Genomic DNA, 13,360 nt, shown 5'->3' on the forward strand with positions numbered 1-13,360 from the left:
GTTTCAGCCAGCCATTGTGAACTGCTTTGTATAACAGCCTATACATCAGGCGGAAGAAAACGATCGTTTGCAAGCCCCTGATGTGTATCTTGCCCTGAACGACAGGACAGTTGTGGCAGTAGTAGGAACGAGCTTTATCAACCTATTTTGCCAGTGGTAAACATGCAGATGGGCATGGTTGGGGGAAGATTGAGAAGTATAGAGGATGGGGTGGACAGAGAAAGGGGGCAGGATACGATGGACTAGAACAGCTAGTGAGGAGGAGTGGACAAAGAGATGGAGGCAGAAGGAGAAAATGGACATGGAGGGGAGAGGAGAAAGGAGAGAGGAGGAGATGGACAGAAAGAGTAGGGGGAGAAGAAGATATGCATGAAGCGTTGGAGATGATGGGCAGCTATGAAAGAAAGGAGGTTTGTACAAAGGATGGAGAAGGGTATATATAGGGAGAGGAGGAGGAGCAGCTGGATTTTGAAAAGGATTCGACCATGAAAAGAGGAGCGAGACAGACAATATTCCACAGACTGATTGAAATCCAGTTACTGAACATGCTTAATAACGAAGCTCACTGCACCTGAAGATGACGGCTGGTTTGGTCGTCGAAATAAACTAAACAAAAGAATTAAAGGATCACTTTTTCAATACCTTGTAACTGTCACTCATTCTGTATCATACATTTGAAATTGACACAAAGATGCCTACAACATTTCTCTGTTATGGTTCGAAAGCCTGGCCTCTTGTGGCATCACCCTTAGGCTCGGTTACACTTCAAACAGCAATGTGTCGACACATGTTGGAAAAAGGCCAGATCTCAGAAGCTAATGTGACATGTAAAGAGGGCTAATGATGACACAATGGCACCAAATATCACCACAAAGCTGCCCCAACTACGTTCAAGCCAAATTTCAAACTTCCGCGTTGGAGTGGAACACAACTACTTATGCCTGTGTATATGTAAGCGTGTGCGTTCCACATCTCCTCCGATCCCACTGAATCCGTTTCAACCAATCTAGGCATACTACTGACTCTACTCACAACACATTCCGCAGACAGTAGCCAGATATTCCACTAGATGTACCTGCAAAATTATATCACTGTACAGCATATTGTTCAGGAGATTCGACGTTATAGACACTGGTAGGCGTGAAAATGATAATGCAGGGAGAAATTCATGGGGTATATACAGGTGAAACATGTGTACAAATACGGATGAAATATTTTACATATACACTATGTGATCAAAAGTATCCAAACACCACCAAAAACATACGTTTTTCATATCAGGAGCATTGTGCTGCCACCTACTCCCAGGCTATTCATATCAGCGACCTCAACAGTCATTAGAAATGGCGAGAGAGCAGAATGGGGCGCTGCGAGGAACTCACGGATTTCGAACGTAGTCAGGCGATTTGGTGTCACATGTGTAATACGTCTGTACGCGAGGTTTCCACACTCCTAAACATCCCTATGTTCACTGTTTCCGATGTGATAGTGAAGTGGAAACGTGAAGGGACATGTACAGCACAAAAGCGTACAGGATTACCTCGTCTGTTGACTGACAGAGACCACCGACAGTTGAAGAGGGTCGTAATGTAGTTGGCAAACATCTATCCAGACCATCACACAGGAATTCCAAACTGCATCAGGATCCACTGCAGTACTACGAAAGTTAGACGAGTGATGAGAAAACTTGGGTTTCATGGTCAAGCGGCTGCTCATAAGCTACACATCACGCCTTAAATGCCAAACGACGCCTCGCTTGGTGTAAACATTGGACGATTTAACAGTGGAAATACGTTGTGTGGAGTGACGAATTAGAGTAAACAATGTGGTGATCCGATGGCAGGGTGTGGGTATGGCGTATGTCCGGTGAACGTCATCTGCCAGAGCGTGTAATGCCAACAGTAAAATTCGGAGGTGGTGGTGTTATGGTGTGGTCGTGGTTTTCATGGAGGGGGCCTGCACCCCTTGTTTTTTTACGTGGCACCATCAGAGCTCAGGTCTACATGGTAAGCAACTTCTTGCTTGCCACTGTCTAAGAGCAAGTCGGGGATGGCGATTGCATGTTTCAACACGATCGATCTTCTATCCATAATGCACGGCCTGTGGTGGAGTGGTTACACGACAATAACGTCCCTGTAATGGACTGGCCTGCATAGAGTCCTGACATGAATCCTATAGAACACCTTTGGGATGTTTTGGAACGCCGACGTCGTGCCAGGCGTCACCAACCGACATCGACATCTCTGCTCAGTGCAGCACTCCGTGATGAATGAGCTGTCATTTCCCAAGAAATATTCCAGCACCTGATTGAACGTATGCCTGCAAGAGTGGAAGCTGTATCAAGGCTAAGGGTGGGCCAACGCCACATTGAATTTGAGCATTATCGACGGATGGCGCTATGAACTTGTAAGTCATTCTCAGCCAGGGGTCCGTATACTTTTGATCACATAATGTATGTGAAACATTTACTGACAGAAAAAATACCGTAACTCCAAATTTAATTTGTGTAGGGTAGTGGAATTACAGGAATACTTTTATCTAAGTAACATACCGTATTTAAGTGACTGACATTGCAAGATCAGAAACTCTGTCCGATCAGGTCATGAAGGCCCAACGGTACCGACCGGCCGCCGTGTCATCCTCAGCCCACAAGCTTCACTGGATGCGGATATGGAGGGGCATGTGGTCAGCACACCGCTCTCCCGGCCGTTGTCAGTTTTCGTGACCGGAGCCGCTACTTCTCAGTCAATTAGCTCCTCAGTTTGCCTCACAAGCGTGGAGTGCACCCCACTTGCCAACAGCGCTAGACAGACCAGAGGGTCAGCCATCCAAGTGCGAGCCCATCCCGACAGCGCTTAACTTCGGTGATCTGACGAGAACCGGTGCTACCACTTCGGCAAGGCCTTTGGCTTTGCAAGATCAGAGATTAATGTAAAAGCAAGAAAACTATTGCAGATGTGAAATTCTGGTACATTAATAACCTGTGTGACTACCAGAACGTTGAATGCAAGCATGTAAACGTACATACATTGTGTTGTGCAGGTGCTGGATGTCAGATTGTGAGATGGAATACCATGCCTGTTGCACTTGGTCAGTCAATACAGGGACGGTTAACGTTGTTTGTGGATGACGCTGGAGGTGTCGTCCGATGATGTTGCATATGTGCTCGATTGCAGACAGATCTGGCGACCAAGGCAACATTTTGCCAATCTGTAGAGCATGTTGGGTTACACCAGTGATGTTACGGCGAGCGCTATCCTGTTGGAAAGCACCCCCTGAAGTGCTGCTCATGAACGGCAACGCAAAGGTCGAATCACAAGAATGACATGCAGATTTGTAGTCTGGGTGCGTGGGATACCCACGACAGTGCTCCTGCTGCCATGCCAAATCACACTGACTGTAACTGAAAGTGTAGGTCCAGCGTGTCTAGCATCACACAGGTTGTTTGCAGGATCCCAGCTGGCCTCCTCCTCCTAACCAGCATACGGTCGTCAATTGCACTGAGGCAGAACCAGCCTTCATCAGGAAACACAACAGACATCCACCCTGCGCTACAGCCATATACTGGACATGCCATGTAGTGCCATGGAGCCGTTCAGAGCCCGGTCTTCTTGCAGCCATACATTCTCGTGACCACCGCTACCAGCAATCATATACAGTGGCTACATTCCTACCAAGTCTTTCTGCAATATCGCAGAAGAAACATTCAGCTCCTTGTAGCCCTACTACACGACTTCGTTCAAATTCAGTCAGGTGTTGATAATAGCGTCTGTGCCGTCTTAAAGGCATTTTTTACTAACATCAACTCACTATCTCCAGTATCAAAGGTAACTAACGCTCACGACCGTTGCTACGTAAAGGTATAGCAGACCGAATTTGTATCCTCATAATGGCGCTACTAGAGCCACTCTTAAGCGACCGGCAAGCCATATGAATGGACATCATCTTTCAGATGCAGTAACACACCTACCAACTGTCGTTTATGTCGCAAAATTCCATCTTTGTGTTGCGGTTGTTTTTCGGTCAGTGTATTTGACATTTCGTCAGTGGACAAGGCCACAGATAGAAAGATCATTCCAGGCCCCTGGAACGATCTTCACCAAATTTGGTATACATTTAGGTATGATATGGAGAGAAATACTGTTGGGGTAGGAATTATCAGCCTCCACTGAGGTGAGCGTTATAATGTGGAGCGAGAACAGGGAAGGAACAGATGGTGAGACAGAGAGGGAGAAAGAGGGAATGGACACAGACAGAGGGAGGGAGATCGACAGAAAGAGGGTGAGTGGGGAACTGGACAGAGAGTGGGCGAGGGGAGAACTGGACAGAGAGAGAGGATGGGAAGGGATGGACAGAGAATGGAAGGATGATGAGATGGACTGAGACAGGGGGAGAAAGAGATAGGCAGAGAGAGAGAGAGAGAGAGAGAGAGGGGAGGAGGAGATAAAGAGAGAGATGTGGAGGAGGAATGAGGGGAGAGATAGTAAGGAGGAAATGGATGGAGAAAAAGAACAAGAGGAGATGGACAGAGACTGGGAGATGGACATAGACTGTGGAGAGGAGAAGACAGAGAAAGGATGGAGGAGGAGATGAACAGAGAGATGGGGAGAGGAACAAAGTGGGGTGAGGAGCAGATGAAGTTGGAGGGGGGGGGGTGGAGATGATCAGAGGGAGAAGGAAGAGAGGGACAGGGGGAAGGAACACATGGACAAAGAGAGGAAGAGGGGAGATACACAGATAGAGGAGGAGGAGATAAACAGAGCGAGAAGGAGAAGATAGACAAATACACGATCAATGAATATATACCAGGGCAATGCTGGGTACTCAGGTAGTATGCAGGGTGGTTGTTATTGATGTTTAAAAACCCCCACAACGATGTTGATGACACTGAGACAAATAATTTTGTTTACGATATATGGGATGGAAAATGTCGGTAAATAGCTCGAAAATGGACGCAAAATGTTGAACATGTTCCATCGCCAGATAACATACCTCAGCTCTCGAGCAGCAACTGGGCTTGGGCGTGAACGGATGATTAAGTGATGCAACACTTTCATCCGATCAAATAGGGCAAATTTCGAATACCACTTGTAATTGCTACTGTGGTTCGTATTATTTTTAGATCAGATATTTTACTTACACCTATTTTTTACTGAACTTATTTTATACGTTATCGTTTTAAGTTTTTTTTTGTGTAACCATTTAGGGGCCTGAAGAAGACGCTTCTGTGTTGCTGAAACTAGTAACCTAGATGAAGTTTTCAAAAACAACGGCTGATGGTATATATTTCTGCAACATTTCTACCGATCGCTGTTCCTCGCTCCATACATTTTTAATGACGGATTTACGATTACTTTTAAAGTCATTCTGCGGTGAAAAGCATTAACATAATGAATGAGCAAGCGAATTTGGAAATGACGACCTGACTGAAGGCCCCGTGGACTGAGAAGAAGTACCACCATGACACTGTACAGTCTACATCTACATCTTCACCTATACTCCGAAAGCCACCTGACTGTGTGTGGTGGAGCGTACTTTGAGTACCTCTATCGGTTCTTCCATCTATTCTAGTCTCTTATTGTTCGTGGAAAGTAAGAACGTTAGTTTCATAAATCTACTCGCAGTTTGCCAACTGCAAAATGTTAAATAATGAGTTATATCTTCTCTTCCGAGCAATCATGTCAAGGAGAGAGCATATCTCCCAATCTCTGTTCTGCGAGAGGACGCCAGGCTGCTCTTCACTGGGTCTCCGCTACGAATGCCGGAGCTGTTTTTCGACTCCCACTCGCTCACGCTACCTGCCTGCTCTCCTACACCTTCCAGTCGAGCCGTGGTCACGGATCATCATAATCGATCTGTGCTCGTTTAGGTACACCATATCATCGCTGATCAGAACGACTACCAGAGTGCAGGCGAGAATTGAAAGCTTTTTACAAAACGGAAGCTTATTTTGTTTGCGATATTATTTCGAAAAGAATGCGATTTTGTACTGCCTTCGGGTCCCTCATTCAGGTCATTTTCATTTTTAGTTGTTGGTAGGAAACAATTAAGTTGAAATTATCGATTAACATTCCAAGATTTCTGTTTAGTTTCTTTCTCATTTCTGCATCCGTCCATGTACTTTTCTCTACTTTCCTCTTCTCCGTTGCCATTGTTTTGTACAATGAAACGCGCTTCCTCCTGCTTGAGTGTGTGATAATGGGCCACAGTGCTTAGAGCAGACGCTGCAGAATGAGTTTGTTCGCGACTCATGCGCAACGCAGGCGGCGGCTTTCGCAGCGGCGGTGAGGTACTTGGCGGATTGCTCCCAGGAGTGCGATTTGGGGCAGCTAACAGCAGTCGCTGAAGGAAGTTGTGGTACGTGCCGTCGTGGCTGAGCTTCCGCGGAGACGGGGGCGTTAAGGCAAGTTTATTCCTCAGGAATAGCGACGCGAAGCTCTTCCTTAAGCTGTGTGGTCGTACGCATTTGTGGGGTCTTTACAGTGCCGTAAAGAACATCGTACACTGAAGAAGGATGCATTTGCTGGCAAGGGTATTATTTTATATTCACAAAAATTGTGGGAAACGTAGTGTACTTCCCTACACTAACGTTGGTGAAAACTGCAACAGTAACAAGAAACCATTTTACTGAAATGAATTTCACTCCTCAGACTAAGTTCATAGATGACAATAGAATATTGCGATTCCACCACCGCCTGTCCATCTATTCCCCTGTCTCTCTTCTCCCTCCTCCTGCCCCTTCTCTCTATACATCTCCTCCTCTCCTCTCTTTAAATCTCCTCCCCCTTCTGTTTGTAAATCTGCTCCTCCCTCTCTCTCTGCTTACCCATACCTATCTGCAAGTGTACGCCCTACAAGGCATTCTGATACACCCCACAACAGTCCAGTTATGCAGGCAGCCTAGATGTCAGGCGTTACCGATTTTCACCTCCAATCACGCCATATGAGAGATATGTGGTTCTTAGCTCCACTGTACTTCTTTCCAGACTGTAAGTAGTAGGTATACGAAATTTAGTTTAAATTGATTGGATAGTATAGGAGATGTGGAACATAGATACACAAACATATATCTACAGGGTGAATCTTATTAGTGTTTAAAAACCTCTGAAGCGACATAGTTGACAATGAGGCAAGTTATTTAATATAAGACACATGGAATTGCAGATGTTCTATTTACAAAATAAAAGGGACAAAACGAAAGGAACACAAAATTATAAGAACTTTTACTTAGTTACAGTGAGGACATTAATTTTGTAAATTCTACATTTACAACATGAGTGACACGAACATTAGCTAAAGTTATTCATTTGCTGAGCTTCGTTGCTTTCTTCAGTGTCCTGGCAGTGCAGTATGTCTCTAACTGCGTTCCAACTCTAATTTGTAAAGTTGCAAATCACTGCCATTGGGTTACATGCAGAGGGTGTTTGGGTATAAAGATATTTTGATCATTGGTAGCTTAATAAGCACCCATTGCAGTAATTTCTCTATCTCTCCAGCAGACTACGCCTGCCAATACACCGGGTGATCTAAAAGTCAGTATAAATTTGAAAACTGGATAAATCACAGAATAATGTAGATAGAGAAGTACAAATTGACACACATGCTTGGAATGACATGGGGTTTTATTAGAACCAAAAAAATACAAAAGTTCAAAAAACGTCCAACAGATGGCGCCTCATCTGATCAGAATAGCAATAATTAGCATAACAAAGTAACACAAAGCAAAGATGATGTTCTTTACCGGAAATGCTCAATATGTCCACCATCATTCCTCAACAATAGCTGTAGTCGAGGAATAATGTTGTGAGCAGCACAGTAAAGCATGTCCGGAGTTATGATGAGGCATTGGCGTCGGATGTTGTCTTTCAGCATCCCTAGGGATGTCGGTCGATCATGATACACTTGCAACTTCAGGTAACCCCAAAGCCAATAATTGCACGGACTGAGGTCTGGGGACCTGGGAGGCCAAGCATTACGAAAGTGGCGGCTGAGCACACGATCATCACTAAACGACGCGTGCAAGAGATCTTTCACGCGTCTAGCAATATGGCGTGGAACGCCATTCTGCATAAACATTGTACGTTCCAGCAGGTGTTTATCGGCCAGGCTGGGGATGACGCGATTTTGTAACATATCGGCGTACCTCTCACCCTGTCACGGTAGCAGTTACAAAACCAGAATCACGCATTTCCTCGAAGAAAAAAGGCCCGATAACGGTAGATGTGGTAAATCCAACCCATGCCGTGACTTTCTCGTCGTGCAATGGAGTTTCCACGACAGTTCTAGGATTTTCGGTAGCCCAAATTCTGCAGTTGTGGGCGTCGACAGACCCTCGAAGCGTGAAATGAGCTTCGTCGGTCCACAACACGTTACTCAACCAATCATCATCTTCCGCCATCTTTTGAAACGCCCACACCGCAAATGCCCTCCGCTTCACTATATCGCCAGGTAACAGTTCATCATGCCGATCGATTTTGTACGGATAGCATAGGAGGGTACGCCTAAGTGCCAACCAAACAGTGGTGTATGGAGTGCCGGTGTGACGTGTGACTGCACGAGCGCTGACTTCCCCGTGCATAGACGAACCCGCTACAGTCTCGATTTCTTCCTGAACTGTCTCAGCAGCATTACGCCTTGTGCTCGGTCGGCCACTTCAGGGTCTAGCGTCTAAATAACCCGTGGCTTCCAACTTCGAAATCATTCTCGCCACAGCTGCATTTGTCAACGGACCTTTACCCGTTCGAATCCCCTTCCTATGGAGATAGGATCGTAACGCTGAACTAGCACATTTCCCATTCTGATAATACAGCTTCACTAAAAGCGCCTTTTCAGGTAACGTCAACATGCTACGACGCATCTGATTCTCTCTCATTACAGCTCCTTTTATACACGATTGTCATGTGCAGTCACTGACGTTTTGTTGTCCAGCGCCATCTGTCGGACATTTTGTGAACTTTGTTTTTTTCCCCTTGTTGTAATAAAACCCCATGTCATTCCAAGCATGTGTGTCAATTTTTACCTACGTACATTATTCCGTGGTTTATTATGTTTTCAAATTTATATTGACTTTTTGATCACCCGGTACAATACACACTAGCCATTTTGTGGCCACACTTCAACACCTGACCTGCTGCGCAAGAGAAAATAAGCCTTAAAGACTTGCTATTGCCAGACTTACTTCGATGTAATAACCAATCTAAAAACGTACTACTCGTAATAGCTACTGTTGTTAGTCTGTAAATGATATAAATACTAATGTAATTTTGGTCAGTACACTGTCGTCAGTTTTCAATTAGAATATCTGCACTTACCCCTAAAAATCTGTGTGTACAGAGGTTGCACAAAGATATAGCAACAACGCGAGAAATGCATGCTCGAACAAAAATGCAGATACTAGACAAACCTGAAAGTTATGCTGCTGTATTTGGCCACGAACGGCATCTGTGCAATGTCCTCAATATGTTAAGAGTGTTGAAACGTCCCCTTTTGAACAATTATACATGACTGTGCTTAAACTGACACACAATATTTTGTTAGCGCAACGCAATCTGACTTTCAAAATTCCCTACAAAAGAATGGCCCTGACTAACATTAAACTATACCTTTCACAAATCACTTACCTCACAAAAATCTTCGCTGCTCAAGCTACTGCAATACAGCGAGCGCCACTACTGCCAGCTAAATAAAAGATTCAAACTATGGAGGGCACTAACTACTGATAGGGATAGTTAGCAAATGAAAGATATTAATAGAGAACAAACAATGTATTTACCTTGATATCATCATATATAAATATAGCAGTTCATGACAAATTTCAAAACTCCGCCATCTCTCTCCCCACATCCACCACTGCTGGCGGCTCACCTCCAACTGCGCAACGCTACGCGCTGTTCACAGCCAGCTGCCTAACACTACAATGGCGAGTATTACAACAATGCAAAGCAGCCACAGACTGCACACAGCACAGCCAGTGATTTTCATACAGAGGTGGCGTTACCAATAAAAAAAACCTAAACAGCCTACAAAAACCTAAACAGCCTACTTACATAGCCCCCATGCTCCCCACAAAAAAATTTTACAAATTGGCTTGGGCAGTGGCCAATACAGATTTGAAAAAAATTTTCGTAATTACAATAACAAAGAAATCAAATGCACACACTTATTGATACAATGTTGGTCAAAAGCTCAAATTTTCTCACAGAATGCACACACTTATTGATACAATGTTGGTCAAAAGCTCAAATTTTCTCACAGTCCATAAAGATAGTCCTGATCATTCATCATAATAGTAATTACAGGTTTTTTTTCACAAAGTCTCATTAGTAAAAGAAATTGCACACAGTGGAGTTCCATGCAGTCTTGAAGAAGTAGTGTTGTCCTTCCAACGGAAAGACAGTGCTGACTCTCGACATGCAGACAAGTAATGGGTCACAACAGACCAAACCCACACCAGAGTCATTCGAAGTTTTGAAGAATATTGGTAGGTAGGTCATCACAGAGCAGACCCACTGTAGTCCTGGTAGAGATTACGGTATTGGTGGGCCACCAGAGGTGCAGACCCACTGCAGTCCTTGTAGAAATAATGGTATTGATGGATCATCAAAGATGTAGACCCACTGTAGTCCTTGAAGAGATGGCCAGCAGCCATCTGTTGTGACTGTGCAGGTGCACAATCACCACTGAAGAGTCTTGTGGACAATATAGCAAGTCCATAAACCACCACTTGTGCACTCACAAAGTTTTTGAAATTGTCCTTAGAACCAGCAATGCTGTTATCCAGTCCCTTGCTGAATCATTAACACACGTGCAAACACTATCAGTCCCTACTTCTCACATATTGTCCATATACTATGACCAACAGAAACGTGTGCAGTGAAATGATACTTAATTTGAAGAACTGGTGTCTATACAATTATAAATTTACAATATAAGAATACAATAGCAAAGGTACAAAATACATCATTAAAGAACATAACAGTACAGATAACATTTGTAGTAACACAGGCTTTACAAACTAACTAACAAGTTAATAATATCATGAACTGGTGACAATTACAATTTTATAACATAAGAATACAATAACAAAGGTACAAAACACATCATTAAAAACGTAATAATACAGATAACATTTGTAGTAATAGGGGCTTTACAAAAGAATAGAAATAAACATATACATCAGTGTTACAGGAATTATGACATAAGTAAATACATAAAAGATCAGAATAACTTTTGAAACATCAACTTTACACATGAGCATTAAAACAAAACAGAATTAATAATGTCTAACATCTTTACAAAGTAAATAACATATTATTAATGCAAATTATATTTGAGGATAACAGTATTCCTCATCATAGTTCATGTAGCTGAGTATGAGAAAAATTCTACAACAAAAGTCTGATGAGGTAAACATATAAAGACAGGAAGAACATATATACACAAGGGTACCCAAACACATAGTGGCATAACACAAAAGGAAAGGACAGGGTTTGTTTCATTGCAGTATTTTGCAAACAAAACTTTCTTTGCTTCTTGGAGATCTCCCTTCATTCATCATTATTCCCAAAAGTCCTATCTAAGCCTGCCTTCTGTATTTTGTTCACATCCTCTGTCAAAAATAGTTTTTCTCTCTGCTTTCTGTATTCTGTTCACATCCTCTGTCAATAATAGTTTTTCTCCACTGTACAGTATCCTTTTTATTTTGCCAGACCATTTTCTGATAGCTTCTCAATGCATTTCTTATAAATTTATAATAGTTAGTTTCTTATATAGTCTCCTCTTAAGCTAACTTAAATCTACTGAGCTCAGATACTAAACTAAGGGACGAGGCAATGCAGCAGCACATAACAAATTAACACAAACAGCAATGCAAAAAAAATGGAAAATTGCAAAGCAAGCTACAGTAAATATAAATTACCAAGCAATGCAACATTACAACTAATATGAGCCAATGTACAGTAGCAAGAAAAATAAGTCAGTAGTAAAACTAGCTTAACAGAGTAACACAATTTAAAATTCAGTAGCACTATGACAGGCAAACAGCAGCAGCAAATATAAAAAATTTAAAACTTATATCTATACATGACAAAGCTCAAGCAGAAAAGATATTACAGTAAAAACAACAATGCCGATAAGGAAATGTATATTCACATCTTAATGTCTATGTAAATTAAAGTGGTGCACCACAACAACTTATTATAAAAAAAAATATTACCATGAACTTGAAAAGAAAATTATGTGTCCAGTTACTGTTACTAGTCCCTTCTTATTGTTCTTTCCTTTCCAAGTGCTCCTTTTTTTAAAGAATGTGGATTACAAAATTATCATTTAATAGATCTGTTGACAGAAAGTGTTCACATTAGCAAATGCATCTAAGTTTATTTTATAAAACTAATGCTGTAACACAGCTGGAAAACAGGTATCAAATGAAATAAGCAATTACGCAAACCAAAGCATAAAAATATCATTCAATAGTCATGTGACATTTCATAAGTTAGTAGAAATTCTCTCAACTCTCGTAGAAAGACGCTTGTCGTAATCAGGTGTGCAGATGTAAAAATATTTCTCGTCATTTCATTAGGCATTTCAGTAAATATCATAAATTACGAGCTCCACAGTATGCTTTCAACAAGGAAATGTCAATAGCGAGTATAATGGCCTCCCCTTTTTTTTCTACCTGTGCCGCTGAAAGGCTAATGGCTTTTTTTTCGGGCGGCTGTCGCCCAGGTGGGTGCCCGCGACGCATTACGTGCAGGTGGTCACTTAACTTTCTTACGGAAATATTTACGACAGCAGTTTCTGCTACAGTGACAGTCTCACATAAAAATATTTCACAGGTCAAGAATTAGCGTTGCAAATCTGTAGAAAGAAAATTCTATAAATATAAGTGTCCAAATAAAATATTCGTCAGCATTGTGATACAGTCACGCATTTACGCACATTTCATAACTCTTAAAGGACATACTTCTTATTCCTCATATACGGTAGCATCATCTTATTGATCATAAACATATCTCAACAGCATAGTACACATCGTCGTCGTAATAATAACATCATAACACCTCAGTCAAATCTCAAAAACGTCGTAGCTTTCTGCAATAATTTCAAAACCTAAAAAAAATTCTCTGCTCATTTCAATAGTGTCATCTACCTCAAACGTACTTTAAAATCATGCTCCCTTACCAAATACATCATTCAAAGCTCTCATAGTATCACAATGGTTCCGAAAAAATATGAGCATTTCACAAAGTACAGACAAAATACAATTTCGTAAGTGTGAAGTTATCCAACTGTGTAATTGCGTAAACACCTGTCACTGATGTAATAAAAAAAGTTTATCTCTCAGTTACATGATCAGATA

Source organism: Schistocerca serialis, chromosome 2 (assembly GCF_023864345.2).
Source record: "Schistocerca serialis cubense isolate TAMUIC-IGC-003099 chromosome 2, iqSchSeri2.2, whole genome shotgun sequence".
NCBI classification, from domain to species: Eukaryota; Metazoa; Arthropoda; class Insecta; order Orthoptera; family Acrididae; genus Schistocerca; species Schistocerca serialis.